Genomic DNA, 19,766 nt, shown 5'->3' with positions numbered 1-19,766 from the left:
ATCTGTAGACAGAAACTTCAGGAGTTTTCTTTTCCCATTAAGAGTCCCTGACAGGGCTGGGAATGTGGCTCGGTGGTAGAGTGCTTGCCCAGCATGTAAATGGCCTGGGCTCAATACTCAGCATTGCAGAAGAAGAAGAAAAAAGGCATCTGGCAAAGGGGAGACTTGAATGTCATCATTCTGCCCTTTTATTACTAGAGCATACATACAGAATTGGAAGGGTACTTGTGATCTTTCAAGACTGAGGGTGACACAAAGATGGTGTAGGAGAAAGGTAGTGCTTGCTTGCTGGCTTCATTCATCCATGCCCACAGTGCACTGCTTACATCCAGTGTTCTTACTGCATAACTAAATAAAGTATGTGCTTGTTCTTAGTCAAATTAAAGTTTGTACTCTTAGATACACCCCCCACCTTTTCATTATGGTAGAGGGGATCTTAACCACATCTGGACTGTAATCACCAATCACTATCTATGTAGAGTTAGAAAACCCACATGTAGGGCCAGGCAGTTGTGCTGCAAGCCTTTACTCCCAGCACTCAAGAGCAGATACATGTGGATCTCTGTGAGTTCGAGGCCAGCCTGGTCTACAGAGCAAGTTCCAGGACAGGCAGGGCTACACAGAGAAACCCTGTCTCAAGGGGGGAAAAGTAAAAGAGATCCCACATCTCCACCCTCTCAGTTTAGGATCCATGTGTCTTCCTGCCTTCTAGAGCCTCCGCTTAGACTCCTATCTCCAAGCAATTTAAAACGCACATTTTCTTACGACTTCCCACTTGAAATAATTAAGATTTTTTAAAGTATGACAAACACTTTAAGGAAAAAATGGACAGGAGTTGTTTCTAGACAAAATGTGAAATTGGCCTTCTCTGTCTGATGTTTACTTATCTCTACATTTGTTCTAAACCTTTCCATGTAAACTCACTCCTCTAGCAATGGAGGTAGAGATTCATTGTCTCATGAAGGCAGAAGTGTCTGGTTTGGAAAATATGACTGGGGGTTGGAGATTTAGCTCAGTGGTAGAGCGCTTACCTAGCAAGCCCAAGGCCCTGGGTTCAATCCTCAACTCAAAAAAAAAAAAAAAAAAAAAAAAAGTAAAGGAAAATATAACTGGGCAATAATTACTGCTGAAGATTCCTATTGGAGTATGAGATCTGTAGAAGATTCTGCCGGACATCAGGACCCTCTGGCCTTTCTTAATGACTGCCACCTGTGTGGGAAGCTGCACATCAACACATTTCAGCTAAGATTTTTATCCCCCTTTTGTGGGAAGGGGTGGTGACTACCTCCACTTTGACTCTCTTTCACTGATGACACATCTTTGAACATTTACATTTCAAACATTTCAAACGTAAAGATGTTGACTAATCTTTTAATGTATAGTGAACCAGTCTTGACCAAAAGGCCTGTCAAGGTTCAAACACTGAGTGACCACACAAGCAATCCACTGTTATTAAACCTATAAGAAGTTGTAAAGCACTCTCTCTCTCTCTCTCTCTCTCTCTCTCTCTCTCTCTCTCTCTCTCCCCTCCCACCGTGTGTGTGTGTGTGTGTGTGTGTGTGTGTGTGTGTGTGTGTGTGTGTAGGAGTAACTACGGTCCCTCAAGGCCTACCTTTATTCTTCATGGTGGTCAGGAATCCAAGTTGTCCAAGGAAATGAATACTCTCCAGGCCAGGAGCACCAGAATGGCAGGCCAGCAGTTGCCTTTGATTTTACTTCAAAGCTGGAGTGGGGCAAGGTGAGGCAAGCACAGCTGCAGTGGGAGCAGGCCCTTCCACAGCCACGCTTCCACAGCTGTTCCGTTGCCAAGGCTTCAGTGAGCCTGCCTGAAGTTTCCGTGAAGCAGGCCTTGCTGTGGCTCTTCAAAGGGGTGAAGACTTTTCTTTGAATTTTGGAACTTATATTTCTTAGACTTGAGTAATAGATAATTAAACCACATAATTAGAGTAACATTTACAACTGGAAAAACAGGTTCATAATAAATCCATCTGATTCATGGTACTCACACAGGCAGCAGTCAGTCACACTGGTTAGCAGCTGTCCCACTGTAAGCACCCTGCTATGGGTGTCAGCCTAGTTTAGAAAGGAACAATACATACATATTACTACGTTAAAGCAGAGGAGGGGGATAATGTTTCTTCTCTGGATAGGTGTCTGGAGATTATGAATTATCTCTGTGTGGGAATTTGAGGAGGCCTCTCCTTCCATCCACGTTTTCTTTTTTCCTGTAGCTGCCATATATTTAAAGGGATGCTTCTCTGTTGTCCATCACTACCTTTACACTCATTTGCTTTTCACCTTTTTTGTGATGCTGGAGACCGAGCCCAGGGCCTTACTTCTGCCACACATCCTGAGCTATACCATCACAGCCTATGGAGAGCTGCAGGAAAAGTGGAGCTATATGTGTTCTTCTCCTGGTGCTGAGGCAGTTAGGCTGAAACCTCCCTAGCAGTTTGGCTAATGGGATGTGGGTGGAACTGATGTAAGCGATTTTCATGTCTGGTCCTTAAAAGGTGCATGGGCGATCCTCCAGCCTCATTTTTACTATGGCCTAGGAGACTTCATAACCCAGGTAGTATAGTTGCAAGCTGTCAGAGATTCACCTCAACAAGAGCTGGTCCTGCATTGAGAAATAATTTCGTTTGTTTGTTTGTTTTCAAGACAGAGTTTCTTTGTGTAGTCCTGGCTGTCCTGGAACTAGCTCTGTAGACCAGGCTGGCCTCAAACTCATAGTGATCCTCCTGCCTCTGGGCCAAAAGGTGTGCGCCACCAATGCGAGGCTGAGAATTAAATTTTTGCAGCACTAACTTGGTGAAATGTTGGGGGTTTGTAGCTGTAGCAGATTTGCCATAAACGAATACACAGTTCACAGTAGGAACAGAAACAGATAAGATCAGTTGCCTATGGGAAAATCTGGGTGATTGTAGAAAAAATTAGGATAGAAAACATTCCCAAACAAAGGAGATGTTCATGATACATCCTTCTGGATTACAAACAACAACAAATATGTATATATGCACGTTTTCATCTGTTGCTCGTTGATAGGGACATATTTGGAGAAATGTGCTGGTAATTTTCCAACATGTAAACATCAGAGACTATACAAAAACTAATATGGCTATAAAGTCACTAGGTGATAGAATTTTTTTTACAGTATTTATTTTTATGAGTATGACAATTTGCCTTCATGTATGTCTGTGCACTGTGTGTGTATAGTGTCCTTGGAGGCCATTGGATCCCTTGGAACTGGAGTTACACATTGTTGTGAGCTGCCATGTGGGTGCTGGGAACCAAAACTGGGTCCTCTATAAGAACAGCCATTATTAGCTGCTGAGCCATCTCTCCAGCCCTAGATGATCAAATCTTATGAAACAACTGTTGTACACAACATTGCTTTATGTGTCTTCAAATATATCCAACTCAAGACAGAGAACATTTTTAGCAGCCAGGAAGAACCCATTACATAACTTTCCAATCAGTATCTACCTCCTCCAGATAACCACTCTTCTGAGTTATGTCGTAGTCTGTATGTAATGTTTAACATTTATGATGGATTTAGATACTATTTACTCTTTTGGGGGTCTTTCTTCCATACCACTGTGTGTAAAATGATGTTAGTATATGTGCCAATAACCCATTCTTGTAATCTGCTGTGTGATGTTACATTGCCTGAATTTACCAGTTAAAGATTCACTTTCCTCTCAGTAGACATTTAGGTCATTCATGGTTTGTGGCTGTTGTAAGAAAAGCTGAAGAATAAGGCTATGAAGATTCTTGTATCTGTCTTTGTTGTTGTTGTTTTGTTTTGTGGATAAGCTTCGTTAAGGAAATGCTTCCCTGGCTCACTTTTCTTCAGTCTGTTCTGGCATGCTCCAAACGCTGTCAGAATGAATGGATCAGTGACAGCCAGTGTGCACACTGTGTAGGATTTTCCACATGCTATGCCCAGCTCAGTGATATTGCCCCTGTACTGAAGGACACCCGTTCTGGCCAATGTGACGTAGTATTCTATTTCAGATTTTCTCTAAGCAAGGCTATTGGCAAGAATAACCAGTTGCACTTTGCCCTATCTGATCATCTTCAGAGTCAGCTTGCACACTGGCACATACTGTCAGCTTTTCATAAAAGGTCATAGTTATAGATGATCAAAGCCCAAGACTTTTTCATCATCTTTGTGGTCACCAGCTTTCTGCTTTAAGTGCAAGATGACTCCCAACCTAGGGCAACGGCCAACATGGCCTGAGAATGAGAAAGGCTTGCATATGTCTTTTGTAGATGTATGCCCTCAGTTTTGGAAGCTACGCATCTATTGGTAGAATTGCTAAGCACAGGATAGGTATATGTTTAGCATTTTGCTGGGTTTCCACATGAAATTTAAGATTTTTTTCAAATTCTGTGAAGACAGTTACTGGAATTGTACAAGTGTTTGGAAACTTTTGATGGTTTTGGATATTATAACCACTTCATAATTTTAATTCTATCAACCATGTTCGTCTTCTAGTATCTTCTTCAGTTTCTTTCTTCTTCATATTTCATTAGAGACAGACACTCATGTAATCAAGGCTAGCCTTTAGCTCACTCTATAGCCAAGGACAAACTTGGATTTCTTCATCCAGCCTCATCAGCCCAGCTATGTGTTGGTACTGCAACTATGTGCTACCATGCTCAGAGCAATGTCTAAAGCTTTATAGAGGAGGTCTTTCACTTCCTTTGTTAGGTTAATCTGAGGGGTGGTTTTGTTTGTTTGTTTATTTGTTTTGTCTTTGTTTTCTTTAAAGATTTATTTATTCATTATGTATACTCTCATTACAGATGGTTGTGAGTCACCATATGGTTGCTGGGAATTGAACTCAGGACCTCTGGAAGAGCAGTCAGTGCTCTTAACCTCTGAGCCATCTCTCCAGCCCCGTGTTTTTTAAGTTATTATAAATGGGAATTTTTTTCTTGATTTCTTGCTCAATAACTGTTATTGGTAGCAAGAAAGGCTACTAATTTCTATATTTTGATTTTATATTCTGCAGTTTTCTGGATGTGTTTATCACACCTAATTCAGAGTTTTCTCATGTCTTCTTCCTTTCCTGTTTGTATCACTTTTATTTCTTTCCCTTGACTTGCTGCTTCACTAAGACTTCAAGCCATGTACTGAACAAGAACAGTGCAGATGGACTGGAAAGATGGCTCAGTAACTACTTACATCCCTGTTGATTAATTCATAATCTCTTAATGAGTTATCAACCAATACTCATGCAAGAAGTAGTAAATACAAATACAGACTCATCCTTAAGAAGGTCAGGATGGGGTAGGAGATAGAAGTGTAAAGTGGCCTAGTGGTGGTGCACACCTTTAATCCCAGCACTTGGGAGGTAGAGCCAGGCGAGGCTAGCTTGGTCTACAGAGCGAGTTCCAGGACGGGCTCCAAAGCTACACAGAGAAACCCTGTCTTGAAAAACAAAAACCAAAAAGGGGGGGGGTAAAGTGGACTGATGGGATAAAATGTGGTACATGCTGTCATAGAGTAACATCATTTGACTGAAGCTAAGGAGAGAAACTATTAAGGAATATCCCTTTACACTGTGTGAAGATGTGTCACTGTGATTGGTTCAATAAAGAGCTGAATGGTCAATATCTAGGCAGGAAGATGTTAGGCAGGACTTCTAGGGACAGAAAGGATTCAGAGAGGAAGAAAGGTGGGGTCACCAGCTGAACACAGAGAGGGAGCAAGACATGCAGAAGGAGAGGTCACAGCCACGAGCCACGTGGCAGATGAACAGAAATGGGTTCATTTAAGTAGTAAGAGCTAGTTAGAAACCAACTTAAGCTGTAGGCCAGGCTTTCATAATTAACAATAAGTCTCTGTGTCTGTGTGTGTGTGTGTGTGTGTGTGTGTGTGTGTGTGTGTGAGAGAGAGAGAGAGAGAGAGAGAGAGAGAGAGAGAGAGAGAGAGAGAACTGGCAGCCCTAAGAAAAATCTGTCTACCAGAAACGGGTCTAACAGCAGGAGCTATGGTTGCTCTCTCTGTTTCGAGTCTTAGAGGGAAAAGCTCCAGACTTTCACTGGAAAGTGTAATGGATATTATTTGTAGACACCTTTTCTTTTCTTTTTAGATTTATTTATTTATTATGTATACAGTGTTCTGTCTGCATGTATGCCTGCAGGCCAGAAAAGGGCACCAGATCTCATTACAGATGGCTGTGAGCCACCATGTGGTTGCTGGGAATTGAACTCTGGATCTGTGGAGAGCAGCCAGTCTTCTTAACCTCTGAGCTATCTCTCCAGCCTGACACCTTTTCTTAATTGAAGATCTCTATACTTAAACATATTAATTTTTGTGTGTATGGATGTTTTCTTTGTCTGTGTGTGTCTGTATCACACACATGCCTGGTGCTGGCTAAGGTCAGAAGAAGGCACCAGATCACTTGAGACTGGAATTACCAATGGTTGTGAGCCACCACATGGGTGCTGGGAACTGAACCTGGATCCTCTGGAAAAGCAGAAGTGTTCTTAAATAAACTGCTGCACCATTTCTCCAGACTCTGAAGACCTTTTAGAATATCTTATTTATTCTTTGAGGATTTCATACTTGTGTCCAATATATTTTGATTCTATCCAGTCCTCCACTCTGCTTGGATCTTTCCCAACTCAGTGTCTCCTTCTCCTCCTCTTTCAAGGCAACATACAGAGTCCAAATTCCTTCTCAAGTGTGGGGCCAAACATTGGAGCAAGTGGCCACACCCCACAAAGAAAATGATTCTCCCTTTCTCAGCAGCAATTAACTGCCAATAATTCCTCCGCTGCAAGTGGGGACTTGTGAACCCCTCCCCCATCCATGTTGGAATTTTCACTGTCTTGATCTTGTGTGGGTCTTATGCAGGGAACCACAGATGTTGTGGGTCTGTGAGTGCAACATCCATGTCATGTTCAGAAATCAGCAGTTCACAAATCATCACGAGGATATTTTTAATCTTAAAAAAATAATTAAGATCATATGTATGTAGTTGTTTTGCCCAGTGTATGTCTGTGCACCTTGTGTGTGCCTGGTACCTTTGGAAGCCAGAGAGGTCATCAGATCCCCAGGAACTGGAGTTATAGATGGTTGTGAGCCACCATGTGGGTGCTGGGATCTGAACTCAGGTTCTCTGCAAGAGCAGCAAATATCTTTCATCACTGGGACATCTCTCTAGTCCCTCATTTTGCTGTGAGTTATCATGACTGATGAATTTTTGTCAAATGATATTTGTAAGCTATTAAAAATTATAAAACTTTTCAACATGAGAATATAGTGGCTTAAATGGACCATTTTTAATGAAGCATGTACTCTGTGATAAGCACATTTGGTAATGATACATGATCTATTTATATATCACTGGTTTTCATTTGTTAAAACCTTTTTTAAACTTTGTTTTAAAATTATGTGTTTATGTGTATCTGTGTGAAGGTTTGTACATGTTGAGTTTAGGTGCCTGTGAAGTAAAAAAGTAGATATTGGATTCCCTGGAGTTGGAATTATAGATTGTTGTGGACCATCTGACAATGATGATAGGAACTGAACTTTGATCCACCCCGGGCTCAAACCTCCAAATTCTTTCTCTGTGTTTAGTATCGCTTGTTTGGTGCCTTGTGAGTGACTGATACAGACTTTGATGTGGCAATAGACAACTGGCCAGATTCCTAAGCTCTTCGAGGAAGTGTGTACTCCAGACCGTGGGCTCTCTCCAGTGCTACCACTGAAAATCTTAAGGATTTTTATATCTCCATGAGGAGTGCTGCTCTACAATTTTCTTTTCATGTGTTTGGTTTTGGTTTTAGGAGGCTGCAGGACATACAAGTTGAGGCAGTTGCTCATCTATTTCCTAGAAAGAGTTTATGTAGAATCAGTGTAAAACATTTATGATTTATAAAATTTTATTGGCAAAGCTTTTTGGACCTAACATTTAAAACAAACAAACATGGAATGATATGCACTGGTGTCCTGGGTCTTCTTCCTGACACCAGAGATTTGTGTCTTCTTTTTTTTCTAAAGATTTATTTATTTATTATATACGCAGTGTTCTGTCTGCATGTATGCCTGCAGGCTAGAAGGCACCAGATGGTTGCAGATGGTTGGAGCCACCATGTGGTTGCTGGGAATTGAACTCAGGACCTCTGGAAGAACAGTCAGTGCTCTTAACCTCTGAGCCATCTCTCCAGCCCCCTGTGTCTTCTTCTTTTAAGTTTTTAAACAGCACAGCCAGTGTCCAGCTCTTCAGTTGATCTGGCAGAATCAGGTCTGGTTCTCGGTGTTTTTTTACTGTTTTTCTTTGCCATTCCACTGACTTCTACTCTTATTTATTCTCTACCTAAAATATTAAAATTTTATTTTTGTTTTCCAAGAAGATCTCATGTTATGTATAAGTAGTACTCTCGGTACACAAACACACACAGTACAGATTCCAAAGAGAGCTGTGGCTCTGCCTCAGTTTACCCCCCACAAAGAGTTTATGAGACCAGAAAAGATGCCTTGCTAACTGCCTTACTCCTTAACTTTGGTCAGAAGTTAGCCCTGTTGCTATCTGCCGTCTCCAGTTCCCCTTCTCTGCTCTTTCATATTCACATCCTAAAACACGCATGACCATTAACCGGATCCTGGCCAGTCGCTCCGCCTGAAGGCTAATCCTAGAAGTGTTGCTGCCCCCATGGGCTGTGCTTTCTTCTTTCACTTCTTCATGCTGCATTAACTCAGAGAAAGGTTCCTGCCATGCTTTGGGCCACGCTGGGCTCAAACTTCCAAATTCTTTCTGGTTTTAGTATTCTATTGTTTGCTTCTTCAGTGTCTCGAGACTAACTGATACAGACAGACTTCGATGTGGCAATGGATGTCTGGAGACTTTGGCTTTCCAGAGCCACACTATACATAATAAAGTCTTTCTACGGGGGGGGGGGGGGGGGGGGGGGCTGTCTGCCATTAATAACTGGCAGTAATCTTACCTTACTATTTCAGCTAGAACTGACTTTGTTTGTTGTAGCAATTAGTGGCCTATTTCTCAGGATCTACTGAAACATGAAAAGATGCCTTTGGCTGGGTTGAGTACGGGGGATAGTTCAGTTACTAGACTGCTTGCCTAGTATGCATGAAGCCCTAGGTTCTATCCCCAACACTAACATGGTAGTTCATACCAGTAATCCCAGCACTCCAGAAACAGAGGCAGGAAGATCAGAAATTCAAGGTCTTCTTTGGGTACATAGCTGGTGTGAGGCTAGCCTGGGAGACAGGAGATGCAGTTTCAAATAAATAAATAAATAAATAAATAAATAAAAATATAAATAAATAATCCCAGTACTTGTGAGGTAGAGAGAGGCAGGTGGATTCTGTGAGTTTGAGGCTGCTCTGGTCTACATTGTGAATTCAAGGTCAGGCAATGGCTACATAGTAAGACCCTGCCCCAAAATAAAAAAATTTAAAAGGCCTGTGAGATGGCTCAGCAGGTAAAGGTTACTGCCACCAAACCGGACAGTCTGGGTTCGATCCCACAGACCCTCATTGGCAGGAGATGAACAACTGCTGCCAATTGTCCCCTGACCTCTGCAATCTCACTGTGCCACACCTTTTGCCCCCAGTAAATCAGTAGCTGTAACAAAAAACTTAGATAAAAAATGTCTTGGGCTGAGAATAGAGCCCAATGGTAGAGTGCTTGACTAGCATGTAGGAGGTGCTGGGATTGGTCCCCAGAACCATGGGGAACAGAAAGGCATTCTGTGCCTTTACTCTAAGACAGCTCTGTTGTAAAATGCCCTCTGTGTCCTCACTAAACACGCAGGGGATTGAAGTCAGAGAGGCCTTGGAGAGTTATACCAGTGGGTCATAGCTTTCCTGGCTCACTCCAGAGGCATACGGCAAGCTGTCAGGACTCCACAGAGAAGACCTCGGAGTTCTGCAATAAGTGGTCTTCCTCCGTCTCCTCGGAAAATTTTCACTTGACATTCCAACTTAGGGGCTTATGATATAGCTCAAAGGCAGAGAGCTTGTCCAACATACACAAGGCTGTGGTCCAAATCCCAGTACCTAAATATATCAAGATCCCAAGGAAAGACCTTCACACCCAAAGGTTTTTGTTTTGTTGTTGTTGTTGTTGTTGTTGTTTTGTTTTGTTTTCTTACTGGGATTCTTTTAAACTGTCAATGACTGGCCTATGGTTCAGTGGGTAAAAGAGCTTGCCATGAAGCCAGGTTGTGGTGGCGCATGCCTTTAATCCCAGCACTCTGGAGGCAGAGGCAGGCAGACCTCTGTGAGTTTGAGGCCAGCCTGGTCTACAGAGTGAGATCCACGACAGGCACCAAAACTACACAAAGAAACCCTATCTCAACAAAAACAAAAACAAACAAACAAAAAGAGCTTGCCATGCAAGCTTGAAGACCTGAATTCGGTCCCCAGAACCCACAGCAGAGGGAAAGAGCTGACTCCCAAAGGCTGCTCTCTGAACCCCACATGCACACTGGACACAAGCACACATCATATACACAATAACAAATCCTTTTTTTAAAACTATCAAGATCATTAGAAGGAAGGAAAGTTTGAGTACAGCCTAGATGAACCTAAAGACACATCACAACTGAATACTGTGTCTGCCGTGGATACTTTTATGATCGGAGAGGAGGAGACCTCAGTTGAGAAAATGCCTCTATCACCCTGAGCCGTAGGCAAGCCAGTAAGGCATTTTTCTTAATCAGTGACTGGTGGGCAAGAGCCCAGCCCATTGCAGGTGGGGCCACCTCTGGGCTGGTGGTCCTGGGTTCTATAAGAAAGCAGGCTGAACAAGCCAAGGGGAACAAGTCAATAAACAGCACCACTCCACAGCTTCTGCATCAACTCCTGCTTCCAGGTTCCTGCCTTCTTTGAGTTCCTGTCCAGAACTCCTTTGCTGATGAACAGTGCTTTGGAAGCGTAAGCCAAATCAACACTTTCCTCCCCAAGTTGCTTTGGTCATGGCGTTTCATCACAGCAATAGGAACCCTAAGTGTCATTGATGGGACAAATAATTTTCTGGAATAAATTCTTTTTTCTTTTTCTATGTATATGTGGGGGTGGGGGTGGCAGGTGTGTGTGTGTGTGTGTGTGTGTGTGTGTGTGTGTGTGTGTGTGTGCTCAATTACAGGCCAAAGATCAATGCTCAGGTGTCTTCTCCAGTCTCTCTCCACCTTCTTTTTCTGACAGGCTTTCTCACTGAAGTTGGAGCTCACTGATTGGCCAGACTGGCTAGCCAGGGAGCCACAGGGATCCTACCAGTTCTGAGAATACAGATGTGCACTGGCCAGCTTCTCATGGGGCACTGGGGACCCAAATTCAGGTCCTCATGTTTGTATGGCAAGCATTTTACTGACTGATCCATTGCCTAAAACCTCTGAACAAGTTCATGTTTCACCAGGGCATCCCTAATTCGGCTCCACTGGAGTGCACACCCTGTCAGGAGCCCACTGGCTGCCCAGCAGCCCACTGCCCAGGAGCCCACTGCCCAGGAGCCCACTGCCCAGCAGCCCACTGCCCAGCAGCCCACTGCCCAGGAGCCCACTGCCCAGCAGCCCACTGCCCAGCAGCCCGCTGCCCAGGAGCCCGCTGCCCAGGAGCCCGCTGCCCAGGAGCCCACTGCCCAGGAGCCCGCTGCCCAGGAGCCTACTGCCCAGCAGCCACTTAGGTTCTCTGGTTTCCCCCCTGCTTGCTTTCTGTTTAATGGAAGCACAGGTCACTTACTTTAAAGCCTCCTTTTTTCTTCCAATATTAAATATTTAATGCTATAATTTTCTCTGAGAACACTGCTTTAATGGCATTCCAAAATTTTAATAGTTGTGGTTTTATCTTTATTCAGTTAAAAATATTTTTTCCTGATCTTCCTTGGCCCAGTATTTAAAAGTGTTGTTTGTATTAGCTTCCAGTTATTTGTAGGGGAGTTTTCAAATAATTTTCTGTTATCTAATTTAATCCTTTTTTTTCATGAATTCATTCGTTCTTAGATTTATAAGCATTTGCTTTATGGGTCAGAGTATTATATAATCTGGTAAATGTACAATGCTGCCTTGGTAAAAATGTGTTGTTACTGGGTATAAGTCAGGTCGATTAGTATTGTCAGCTTTTCCTATTTTGTTTTGTTTATTTGTTCCTGTTGTGGATTGTTGTTGTTCTTCAAAACAGGGTTTCTCTTTTTAGTCCTGACTGTCCAGGAACTCGATTTGTAGACCAGGCTGGCTTGGAACTCACAGAGATCTGCATTCCTCTGCCTTCCAAGTGCTGAGATTAAAGGCGTGCACCACCACTACCTGGCCTGTTTTTTGTTGTTAAATATGAAATGCTTCCTGAACTTTTGAGTCATCCTTTCATAGAGCCATGGTAATCTTCTCTGCATAGTTCCAATTTTAATAGAAGTGCTGCAAAGCGAGCACAACTGTATGGGTTAAATTATTTTGTCAATTACTGGTAGCAGAGCTGAAATCACTAATGGTATATTTGTGTCTTTCTAATTTAAATTTTGTTGTTTTGCTAGGTATGGGGGCATATGCCTTTAACCAGCATTTGGGAGGCAGAGGCAGGCCCATCTGTGAATTCAAGGCCAGCCTGGTCTATATAGAGCGTTTCAGGCTAGCCAAGGCTACCAGGTGAGATCCTGCCTAAAGTAATGATAACAACAGTCATAAAACCTGGAGAAACCGCTCCACAGTTAGAGCACTAGCGGCTCTTCCGGTGGTCCCAGGTTTGTTTCCTAGCACCACATGGCGGATCACAACCATCGGTCATTCTAGGTCCACAGGACCTAAGACCCTCTTTTGCTCTCCGTGGGCACCAGGTACACATGGGGCACAGACACAAATGTAGGCAAATACTCACACACACAAAGGTAAACAAACAAATCTAAAAGTTAAAGCATACGCTGAAACTTTGGGCTTAAGAATTGAATGGCACATAGATATAGATCTGATTGTTTGTCTCTTTAGGATTGGAGCTCCCGTGAAATAACAGGGTGGAGATATAGAATAGGTAGTTGAACAGACACATCTGGTATTCAAAGAAAGATGAAGACAAAGATATAAAACTGAGATATCAGCACACGTGTAAAGCTGCACACCTAATTCCTTAGGAAAAGTCCGTACAGGCAGAACACCTGGGCTGTATAATTGGCACCTGCCATTCCACTGCAGATTACTAAAGAGATTTAAAAATCATGAAGCATCTTGTAATTTTGTAGGAATTAGAAGCAAGTCATGAGTTAGCACTGGGGCCCAGAGTGAGCCATTTGGAAGCAGGTTTTTCCTGTATTCTGTGCAGACCCTGTAGAGATAAATGAGTCACTAAATTGCTTATAGAAGCCTTCCTGGGCTGCAGGAATGAAGAAGGCTAGAATACAAGCAGCCCTCCAAGGATGGTGATCCACACCAGATTTTGTATAAGGATATAAAGAGCTGGATTCTGAGAGGGAGGGAGGGTGGGGACCACAATCCTTCAGGCCAGGCGGTGGTGGGAACCAAACACCTCTGTCCTGCACTGCTTACTACTCTGAGCACTTGGCAGACACAACCAGAATCCTTTGAGGAGGAAGTTAGCATCAGGTGATGTCTGTAAAAATCACTTCAAGCTCAACAGCTTGGACTCGGGAAAAGAGACACACAGAGAGAGAAGTCATGAGTCCAAACCATCAGGAAAAAAAAGTCACAGGGGACTCCAGAACCTGGAATTCCCAGACACAGACTTGGAAAAACAATGATGATTACTGTGTTTAAGGATCAAAAAAAGCTGAAAATTTTAGCAGGAAGCCATGAAATATGCTTTTAAAACAATGACACAGCATATTTGCCACACAAAAATTCTAGAAATCAAGAATTCTAATACCACCAGGTAGTGTTGGTGTATACTTTTAGTCCCAGCACTCGGGTGGCAGAGGCAGGTGGATCTCTGAGTTCAAGGCCAGCCTGGCCTACAGAGTGAGTGCCAGGATACCCAGGACTACACAGGGAAACCCTGTCTCAGAAAAAAAAAATTACCAATTTTTAAAAAATATTTATTTATTTATTATGTATACAGAAGAGGGTACCAGATCTCATTACAGATGGCTGTGAGCTGTGGGTGCTGGTAATTGAACTCAGGACCTCTGGAAGAGCAGTCAGTGCTCTTAACCTCTGAGCCATCTCTCCAGCCCAATACCAACTTTTCAGTGGCATTAGCTGATTAATCCCCAACCAAAGAGAATGAAATGAATTCCAGAATGAAGCAATGAGTAATTTAAAAATGAAAATAATGAGTGTAGACACCAGGGAGTGAGATATATATATTAGACACAATAAGGCACAGTAAGTTTCATTGAGGTTCTAGGGGAAGAAAGAGAAGAAGGATTGGTCTTAGAGAGATGATGTTTAGTAGCCCACTGACTCAGGAAACTCTACAGAGCCAAAAAAGAATCAACAAAAATAAATACTCACGTCCATATTAGAATGGAACTTCAGGGCTGGAGAGATGGCTCAGCGGTTAAGAGCACCGGCTGCTCTTCCAGAGGTCCTGAGTTCAATTCCCAGCACCCACATGGTGGCTCACAACCATCTGTAACTCCAGTTCCAGGGAATCCGAGACCCTCATACAGACATACATACAGGCAAAACACCTATATACATAAAATAAAAAATAAAAAAAGAATGGAACGTCAGTGAACCAAGACGGGCTCAATGAAGCCACCAAAAAAAAAAAAAGAAAGAAAGAAAAGAAAAACGATTTAACACACTACTATTGAGCTCCCCACTGACTTCAAGGACAGAAGATAACAAGCTTCAAGAAAAATAAAAGATCTATATTGCCAACAGATAACTACTTAAAGGATGCCCTGTAGGGTGTTCACCATGCAGAGAAGAAAATAATCTTGCATGAAAAAAAAAAATGAGGTGAGCCAGTGAGGTGGCTTAGAGAGTAAGGTCCTTGCTGTGCAAGCCTGGAGACCTACGTTTAATCCCTGGAAACCACTGAAGGAGAGAACTGACAGCCACCAAGTTGTCCTTTGGTCCACATGCCAAATGTGGCACATGCACCAGCCTCCCATTATGCACATAAACAATACACAATTTTATTTGTGGAGTATGGTGGCACACACCTTAATCCCAGCACTCAGGAGGCAGAGGCAGGCAGATCTCTGTGAGTTCAAGGCCAGCCTGGTCTACATAGAGAGTTTCAGGATAGTGGGGCTCTTACACAAAGAAACCCTGTCTTAAAAAACAAACAAACAAAAAACCCAAACAACAACAAAAAAGGTTTTATCTGTTCATTCCTTTGTTTATTTACTTATTTAGATAGGGTCTCACTATACAGTTCTAAATGACCCAGAACTCACTATGTAGACCAGGCTGGCCTCAAACTCGTGCTGATCTGCCTGCCTCTGCCACCCTAGTATTGATATTAAAGGCAGGTACCACCACACCTGACCATAAACATTTTTTAGAATAAAGATAGAAACTAAACAAAGGAAAAATTAGGTGTAGAAGGCAATGAAGATCAAAGAAATATTTACAGCTGAGCCTGGTGGCCCAGTCTTACCATCTCATCCACTCAGGAAGCTGAGGCAGGAGGATGGTAAATTCAAAGCTTGCCTAGGCTATAGAGCAAGGTTGAAGCTAGCTTGGCTAATTTAAAGAGTCTTAAGAAGCAGGGGATGGAGAGGAGTACTTAATAAGAACAGATCTAAATAATAGATGATTGATTTTTGTTGTTGTTTGTTTTGGGGTTTTTTGTTTTGGTTTTGTTTTGTTTTGTTTTTCGAGACAGGGTTTCTCTGTGTAGCTTTGCGCCTTTCCTGGAACTCACTTGGTAGTCCAGGGTGGCCTCGAACTCACAGAGATCCGCCTACCTCTGCCTCCCGAGTGCTGGGATTAAAGGTGTGCGTCACCACCGCCCAGCTTGATTTTTTTTTTAAAGATGTATTTATTTATTATGTATACAATGTTCTGCCTGCATGTATGTCTACAGGCCAGAAGAGGGCACCAGATCTCATTACAGATGGTTGTGAGCCACCATGTAGTTGCTGGTAATTGAACTCAGGACCTCTGGAAGAGCAATCAGCGCTCTTAACCTCTGAGCCATCTTTCCAGCCCAGGTTTTGATATTTTTTTTTTGTAAGAATTATGATCATTTCTAAGGTACTCACTAAAAACCGAAAACTCCCCCCACCCAAAAAAAAAAAAATCAGTGTGACCATGATATATAACACTTCACCTCTCCACTTATAACTGTTATCAAACAGATGAGCCGTGAACCCAGGTAGGTGGGAGGCTGACACAGGACCATGTGAGCCCACATGCTCAAGGCCAGATTGGAAAACAGAGAGCCTGTCTCTAAAAGCAGACCAAAACAGTACCAAGTGTTGCTGTGAAAGATACTGTAGCACTCTTAATATTGCTGCTTGGGAATGTAAAATTGTGTGGCTGCCATGAAACACAGTTTGACATTTCTTCACAAAGCTAATCACAGCGTGACCATTTGACCCAGCAAATCCCCCTCCTGGGTGTATACCCTGAAGGATCAGGAGCAAGGATTCAAACAAACCTGTCCAGAAATGCTTACAGGAACACTGTTTGCCGTGGACAAAAGATCTCTCAGCAGGTAACTGAGTATTTTAAAATTTTGAACTCTTCTGTAGTTTGGGACTTTAAGTATTTTTCTCATCATTTCCTCCCTTTCTTTCTTTTCTTTCCTATTGATTTCCTTTCTTTCTATTTCTTAATATCTTGAGTTTCTTGTATTTATCTTTCAGTCCTTGTACTGAATTTTAATCTCTGAAATCATAATTTCAATTCTTAAGTGCTTTATCTTGATTTCTTCATGACTTTTTGTTCCTTTTCTAAGACTGCAGTGTTGGGCCAAGAGATGACTCAGCTGCTAAGAGCTCTGACTGCTCTTCTGGAGGACCCAGGTTCAATTCCCAGCCCCGACACAATGGCTCACAACTGGCTGTAACTCCAGTTCCAGAGGATCCAACGCCCCTTTTCTGGCCTCTGTGGACATTGCATACAAATACTAATGCGCATACAATTTTTTAAAGCTTCAAAAATTTTTAAAGATTGCTGTATTTTAAATAAGTATATTAGAGAATTTAAAATATTTTCCTAATATTTGTTGACATACCTCCACCCTCTTAGTCATTCAAAAATATTTACCTGTTTCTCTTTCATGTTACAACCTTCTCATAAAACTGGCATTTCACCAGGCGGCGGTGATGCCTTTAGTTCCCAGCACTTGGGAAGCAGAGCTAGGCAGATCTCTGTGAGTTGGAGGCCAGCCTGGTCTACAGAGCAAGATCCAGGACAGGCACCAAAACTACACAGAGAAACCCTGTCTCGAAAAAACAAAAAACAAAAAACAAACAAACAAACAAAAACTGGCATTTCTTAGCGGTCAATAAATATTTACAAATGTTGTAGTTTAAAAACCACACCTGAAGTCTGCACAAATGGATGCCACCTACTGCTAGGCAGGTGGGGCCCCTGAACATTAGAATGTGAAGTATTTATCACAGCTTGTCATACCAGCTGCTCTGGTTCTCCTCAACTAGTTGAATTGGTTTCTCTGCTCAACTCCCTGCCCTTCATTTAAAGGCACAGGTACCATATTCTTTCTGGTGCGGTGAAGAGACAAGTGGAGAGGTCTGGCCTTGCCACAGAAAGACTCACAGTTGCTCTCTTCAGCTACCATTCCTGTCTTGTGCGTTGGGCTTGCTCTTGGCCCGAGTCCCTATCCGCAAGGCACCAAGCTCCCAGCCCTCTCTGGCAGGAATCTGTACTGCTGTTCTCCACTGTGCCACAGGACACACCAGTTCTCTGACTGCCCTTCCAGACATTTGAGAGAACTGGCTGGCTAATGGCCCCGTCCCATTTTCTTGTGTTAGTTTGGTACCTTTTTAATTCCTTCATCAGGGTGGCGTTGGGTATGATAAACACATGTGGACAGTCTTCTATCTTTGAAAGGAAAGATTAAGTTAAATCAAAGAATATTTGCTGCATGAAGATGTACATTTTTTAAATGTTCACAGGGGAAACCATGCCATGCATGTGGAGGAAGTCAGAGGACAACTTTTAGGAATTGGTTCTTGCCTTCCATCATGTGGGTTCAGGGGCTTGAACTCAGTTCATCAGTTTGGGAGTTGAACACTTTTACCTGCTGATTCATCTCCCAGGCCCTTAGGTGCACATTTTTGAGAAAATAAATACCTCACATTCTTCAAAGTGAACTGGTTGTTAAGATGCTTCAGGAACTTTGCTTCAGTAGATGGCACCATTTCCCAGTTCAACACTATCCCACATTGGAGAACATGAGCTGTACTAACCTGTATAATTGAAATGAACAGGTTTCAGAGTTTGACATTATCAACATTAATCAATTGACTAAATCTCAAATCAATTAAGATCTCTAAGTCGTTATGGAGTTTCTGAAGCATTAGCATAATGGTGCTCTGTGGGCTGGCTGTTCACTGACAGAACACTTCCCAAGCCTGCATTAAGATCCTGGGGGCCTGTGTTGGATCCCCAGCCCCTAAAAACATATTACCAACAGCACTCAGTGCTAGAGACATTCCGATCCAAGCGGTTAAATAGGTTTTTTTGTTTGGTTGGTTGGTTGGGTTTTTTTGGGTTATTTGTTGTTGTTGTTGTTTTCAAAACAGGGATCCTCTGTGTAACAACAGCCCTGGCTGTCCTGGAACTCATTCTGTAGACCAGGCTGGCCTCGAACTCACAGAGATCTGCCTGTCTCTGCCTCCTGAGTGCTGGGATTAAAGGCATGCATCACCACTGCCCAGCTGTTAAGTCATTCTTAAATCCCTTTTGAGGGGTCTGGGGAAGCTGACTCAATGGTTTAATAGTGTATGCTAGTCTTGCAGTGAATCTGAATTCAGTTTCCAGCACCTATGTGAGGTGGTTCATAATCATCTGTTATTCCAGCTCCAGGGGTATCTGATGCCTCTGGTCCCAGTGAGCACTGCACACACACAAATCCTTTAAAAAAAAAATCCCCCTTTAATACATGGACATTACATTTCACTCTTCTTTCTCCTTTGTCCTATTGCCCCAAGTCAGTCAAGATGTATTTTATATAATTAATCAATACTAAGGCTGTAACTTCTAATATTTTTGGAAAACTTTACCTTATCTTTGAATAATAACAAGAAAATGCACAGAGGCATCTTTACTTCTTGTTCTGAATTAAAAATTTAACCAGTATGTAAATCACCTGTGAAATTATAATCATCACAGGGAACATATAAATCTGACTAGTAAACATGAAATGTTATAACTCTGAGGGCCTTATTTTTCAGTAATCAGAAACTTTCTTCTAGCGAGCAGAGGTGAACATTTCTGAAACAGCATTGCAGAGCATGGAAAAGCACATAAAGCAACCTAAAGTCAAAAGTCAGAGGGTTGGGGATTTAGCTCAGTGGCAGAGTGCTCACCTAGCAAGTGCAAGGCCCTGGGTTCGATCCTCAGCTCAAAAAAAAAAAAAAGCCAGAGGGAAGCCTGTGTTTCCTTTGACTGACTGTAGGAAAAGCCACAGTGATGAACAGACTAAACCACCTCTGAAAATGGTTTTCAGTCAGCTAAGACTCTTCAGTCCTAATTCTAGCAGTTATCAACCATGGGGTGCTGGCTATCTCTTTTATCGTTCGACAGCTTTCTTTAAAAATACTTTCCTGGAGCCAGGCGGTGGTGGCGCACGCCTTTAATCCCAGCACTCAGGAGGCAGAGCCAGGTGGATCTCTGTGAGTTTGAGGCCAGCCTGG

General features: G+C 42.7%; 1 non-coding gene across 1 annotated transcript; it reads right to left on the bottom strand.

The window, feature by feature from the left end:
• Positions 1-12,303: 12,303 nt before the first annotated feature.
• On the bottom strand, positions 12,304-12,408 carry LOC118588101. The gene has a single exon (XR_004945506.1). It is a non-coding gene; the product is annotated as a U6 spliceosomal RNA (small nuclear RNA).
• Between the last annotated feature and the right edge of the window lie 7,358 nt (positions 12,409-19,766).

Source organism: Onychomys torridus, chromosome 7 (assembly GCF_903995425.1).
Source record: "Onychomys torridus chromosome 7, mOncTor1.1, whole genome shotgun sequence".
In the NCBI taxonomy this organism is placed as follows: Eukaryota; Metazoa; Chordata; class Mammalia; order Rodentia; family Cricetidae; genus Onychomys; species Onychomys torridus.
This window is presented reverse-complemented; position numbering and strand designations above follow the sequence as displayed.